The following is a 6,000-nucleotide window of genomic DNA, read 5'->3' as shown; positions in this document are numbered from 1 at the left end:
TACAGGTCACTGGAGACTAGTCGCTTTGGGGTCAAGAAGGTCAGCAGTGATGTAGAAATGAGGGACGTCATGAACCATGGCTGTGTGGGAAAACTGGGAGAAGCAATAGGGAATATTTTCAGGTCTGTTTGGGATAATTGAAGTGCGTCCTTCAGCTGGAGTGTGTGTCGGCGAAGCGCTGGTCATACAGAGGAGGGAGGGGAGAGAGAAGAAGAGGAGGGTAGGAGATGTGGTCCTTGAGCAGGTCTGGTTCCCATTAGACCAGAGGCCCGGGGTCGGTTTGTTTGTACAGGCAGAAGGTCCCTAAGGAGAACAGAGGCAGCCTGATGTTGCTCCTCCCAGCCGGGTTGCTATAGAGGGAATATCAGCTGCAGTGCCTCACTCCTTCACCCTTCTTATCCCCATTCGTTTTTTTTTTTTTTTTTTTTTACATCTTTTCTTCCCACCCACCCTACTGGAACAAAGTCCAAACGGGTCTTCTAAACTGTTTACGGATGTTCTCTGTTTATGTGCTATTTATGAGAGCTGTGTCGAGAGTTCCTGTCAGAGTCTTTGGCTTGACTCTCCTACAAACCCCTGGCTATGTCAGTCATATGTGAACCTATCCCTGTGTAATAATCAGCTTGCCTGTGTCTAATGGGCATGCAGAGACAGGTCTATCACTCACATGGGTTGGGCTATAGCACAGCAGTCACACGCTCCTTTTAGGCATAATCACAGGCCAATCAATAAAAAAGGCTTTCCACTAGAATTATAAAACGCTGCTTGTGTAACACTTTTTTCCATTAGAGTGTGTTGTGTCATGGAATATTTTCCTAGTATAAATTTTGCAGCTCTTTCCTTGTCAGCTAGAATTTTTTGCAACATGAGCATCCCCCTAGCAATTCCCTTTTCAAGAGTTTTTTTTTTTTTTTTTTTTATGTCTGCCACTGTGCTCCCTGCAAGTACAGATAGCAGTCAGTCAGACTTGACAGGCACCGTTAGTGTTGAATTGCTGGCAATAAAGGGTTTACACCGTGACCACTTGCAGAAAGAGGAGCAGGTATATGGGGCAGGGAGACTGATTGAAGCAGCATGACTTTGACGCCACCGTGGTGTGACAGACAGGGCTGTAAAGATCTGAGTGCACAATAAGAGATCTGTTGAGTTTGTGATAAAATGGTGAGGAAGTTTTCATCTGGTCTGTTACACTGCTTTAAAACAGCCAGGGGAAGGGGTGGAGATGAAGAGGGTCGGGGAAAGGGAAGGGGATGATGTTTCTCCCCTAGTGCTCTGCAGGGAGCGGCTGGGGAGTGGAACTGTGATTTATGGAAGCCAGAACTTCACTCCAAGTTTTCCTGGAATTCTGGAGGGGTGGGGGGTCGGTTAAGGAAAGGGTTAAGGGGCAAGAGAGGTCTGAGGCCAGGATGTAATATTTCATTGATGCCGTTAAATCAATTCACCTCCAAACCGAACCAAGTTAATGAACATTTTGTCTTTAACTTTTGCAGGACATTCTGACTTACAAGGCCTGTCAGAATCCCTGCAGGTTGAATAGTTTGAAAGTTGGAGACCTACAATTTAGCTATGTTATTGGAACCTGTTGAGGTTAGCAGTGCAAATCATTATGTGACGAGTATTCATCTTAAGTATAAAGTTGGAGAAGAAAGCTGCAATTGAAGAGGGAAAAGGAAATAAGGTAGAGGTTTCTTCTAAACAGTTGTAAAACTGGCACACTTAGTTCAAGAGACCCTCCTCGTCTTTTCCACAGGGAGTCGTGTGAATTTATTTGAGCGGTCAGTGAAAAATGTTATTATCATAATTTTAAAAAGGAGACAAGTTGGCTGGTGAAATACTAAGTACCATAATAAAAAAAACATGTAGTTCTTTAAGTCAAAGTCTGTGTTTACATTATAATACACTCACAGAACAAGTCAGTATTTGTGAGTCATTTTGTGTGTGTATGTATGCAACATCAGATTTGGGTCTGGATTAGTAACACTATTTAAATATAGTAAAAACTGTGGTTCTTTTGCTGCTTTACCATAAGGCAGATTGTCTTATTCAATCTGTTTTAGGTTAGTAAGATTACTGCCAGTCATAGAAGAATTCGTGTGAGCTGTTAATTAAAACCAGATTTCTTTTTTTTGTTATCCAGCAGCGATATTCGCCTGTTTTATTGTGCATTCTCAGTGGCAGCTGCAATGTTGCCAAATTCTACATTTCATTATTGAGCACTGACACACATTCACACATGCATACACATATTTGTGCACACCTCTGTTTTTGCAATTCCCAGCATTATCACCAACTCCAGCTGATTTAATGGCTTTAAGTGAAGATTGTTTACAGCAGATGAGAAGCCTATCAAACCTACTGTCTGATACTAATGATGCAGCAGTCTCCTTGTTCCACCTGGCACATTTAAAACTCTAATGGCATGACTCACAGATCTCAAAGTACAACCAACCCAGCTGGCAAGCAGCAGCATGAGCTAACAGTCATAATCATCATCACTCACAGATGTGTGTATCCAGGTCTAACAGACGCACTGACGTTACGGCTTCTTGAAATTAACCCAGTGAGAAATCTAATAGGGCGGCGCACTTTAGTCATCGTGGCTCATTGTGGACCTCACTAAGGAAAAACTGACGGCTGGGTGTCATGATTATTTAGTGATGGCCTATTGTGACTAGAATGGGTTGCCAGTTCTTGAGCAAGTCTGTGGAATCTGGAGCTGCAGTTAATTACATTTTTTTTTCTTTACAATTGTTTATACTGTGATTCTACAGCAGTGCTTTTAATGTGCATAAGAGGATTAACTTGCAATTTGGCTGTCTCTCATAGAATATGGTAACATTCCTTTAATTGCATGGGTTATTACAGATTTGGCAGTAGATAATAAGTAATTATGGCCACTGAGGTCATTGTACAATTGCTGTATCAATATCGACAGTCCCTATGTCATTGTCTGTCTGCCACATAAAATGCTAGGAACTTGTGAAATTTACATTTTTTTCTATATTACTTGTTTAAAAAGAAAGTCTGACTTTGCTTCACCACAGAAAAATATGTTAATTACTAAACAGTAAAATTGGAATGATTAAAATGTCGACAAGTGTATGAAATTAGGTTCCAATATTATGAAAAAATAAGGACTGTTCTCTGCTCTGATGTGAAGGTATAGAAATCAGGCCCACTCATAGGAAAGGCCTCGCTCACATACCAAATACACTGAGCCCTGAAAAATGTAAGCTCTATTTTTCTGATTTATTGGACATGTGTGACCAAACATGTTTGAGCCAGAATCAAATTGAGGTCATATATAGAGAACTGATCTGCCTGAGAATTAGTCTCATTCCAGCAATAGAGTGGTACTTTTTTTTGCCATTCATGTAGGGAGGCATTACGTATCACTGAGTAGCATAACCTGCTGTGACCAACCGTTGTAACCTACTCTAGTTTTTAGATTGGGGTCATGCTAATTTTGCTAAATCTGGCTCAAGCGCATCATTGAACCATGATCTGTGGACAACACCCCCCCCCCCAAAAAAAAACAAAAACAAAACAGCAAAACCCAGAAAAACAGTCCACAATTAGACTCGAAAGAGTTTGTGTTTCACATGTTTTCAGCCGTTGCTCTCTATATTATAATGTACTTAAAAAACATATCTCTGAATTTTCTGTGTTTCAGATATTTTTATTTCAAAGCTTTATCATGGTACAGGTTTGAGATCCCCTGACTGGTACTTTATGCTTCATTTTTAATATCAACACAACACAAAAAACGCACATTCAGAAATAAACAACATTGATAGAGTGAGAAAAGAGGAAGGAAAGAAGAAGAAGAGAAAAACAAAAGAACCCCCCCAATCAAAAAAAAAACATACTATTTAACATCTCATCTACTCCCCCCCCCCATCCCCAGAGCCATTAAGATAGGTCAGTGTATGCTACAATTTGGACTACTACTTACATAGTCATTCACAGATCATTAAACCATGATCTGTGAAACACCCCCCACACACACACTCACAAAAACCATCTAAAAACAAGAAAAGATCTTGGAGAGTGCAGACATCCGCCAAGACAGACCTGCCCCCCCCCAGATCACCACCAAAATTTAATCATTTCTTCTTTGTGCTAGTAACAACATTTCCTGAAAATTTCATGAAAATTCGTCCATAACTTTTTGAGTTATCTTGTTAACAAACACACACACACGCAAACACGCATGCAAACACGCAAAGACACAAAGCAAAGTGATCACAATACCTCTTGGCGGAGGTAATACTGATGAAAAACAGGCCATAATTTGACAATAAAAAGTTTGTAGTGTTTCACATGTTTTCAGCCGTTACTCTCTGTATTATAATGTCCTTAAAAAACATATTTGTGAATTTTCTGTACACCGTGTTTATGAGTCACATTCAAGTTGGCTCACATTCAGTCCAAACATGTTTATCATAGAGACCAAAGGACTTGAGTAAGACTGTGTTCCACTGTGTAGCAGAGTTATTTCCTTCTTTTGTGTGTTTGTTGCTCTTCCGTCTTACATGTAAATTAAATTAATCTCAGGACAGTTTGTAAACTGAATTAAAATTACATGATTAATTGCTCAATTAAACAAAAATGCTGTTCAGTCCCACACTGGAGTAAATCACACAGTACAGTGTCAGAGATCACAGAAAACAGAAATAGCTTCAATGACAAAACAGTTAACAGAATAGGAAAAGGAAAAAAATCATCTATCATAGCATGCAACTGACTGACCAGATAAGACAGATTCTTTCTTGCCAATAATCATTTGGCAGGAAAACACACTCTAAAAGACCCTAAGGATGCAAAGTAATCTCAAAACACTTTCTGTTTTCAGTTCATCCATTATGACACATTAACAATCTCATAAAATGAGTAATAAAAATATCAGAAAGCCACAAATATATAATGAGACAGTGTTTTCTGACAGGATGCTGCAAAACTAAGCTACCAAGGTAATTTATAACAGCACTTTTCTACTGCTGAAGTCAATGTCTCAGATGGAGTCAGCCACAGAAAGAACCCATTAACTCTGAAAAAAAAAAAAAAACTACTAGCAGAAGGATTCTCATTCAACTTCAGCTGCATCTGCATCTGCATCTGCTAGCTTGAGCTTAAGTCAAAAAGAAGTGATCTGTGGCAGGTTTGTGGGAAGGGAGTTTGTCAGCACGACCTTGGAGGAGTGAGGTCTGACCAGGCTGAGGTGTTCCAGCTGCAGCCAATAATAAACACAGGGGGAAGAAAGTGAGATGGTGATGAGAAGAATGTGTGCAGTGCAATGATCAAAGCATCACATCCCGGGTGGTGTGTGGAGAATGACCACAGGGGATACAACACTGGCCTCAATAAACCTGGGTGGGGTTTTCCCTGGCTCAAACCCGACTTACAGTGACACAATAAAACATTCAAGATATTACTAGAAAAAATTAATTATTATTTATTAACAATGATTATCATTATCTTTAATGTCCGGTTGATGTGGTAATTGGAGCTCTAAGTAGCTTATGATACAATCATAAAACCTAGAAAGAGAGGACAGTAATTTATAGTTTCCTAAATCATATGATCAGCTGGAAAAAAATAATAAATCATCTAGCTTCCTCTTTGAAGCCCTTTTGTTTTGTCAGTTTATAAACTTGTCAGCGACTTTGCTGAGACTTTGGCATCTACTTCCTTCTTGCAATGACTGTTTGGGACGTATAAAGACGTGGCCCTAATCATGTTCACTGTGTGCATATGAAATGTTTAGCCCTTTCATGCATAGTGGTCATTACAGTGGACATCTGTTCAAAGCTGTTCTCTTGTATATTCATGGATTTTGTTGTTTTAGTTCCATATCAGCCAACAGAGTGGACGTTTATGCATCATCTTATACACTGCAATTCATACCGTTACTGTAACTTTGCTGTTCTAGATAAACCTGATCTGCAGTAACATGTTTGAGTGTAAAAAAAAATTGCTAATTGTTATTAGACTGTAAAT

Source organism: Sphaeramia orbicularis, chromosome 8 (assembly GCF_902148855.1).
Source record: "Sphaeramia orbicularis chromosome 8, fSphaOr1.1, whole genome shotgun sequence".
Taxonomy (NCBI): domain Eukaryota; kingdom Metazoa; phylum Chordata; class Actinopteri; order Kurtiformes; family Apogonidae; genus Sphaeramia; species Sphaeramia orbicularis.
The sequence above is the reverse complement of the archived record's forward strand: the minus strand, read 5'-3'. Positions refer to the sequence as shown.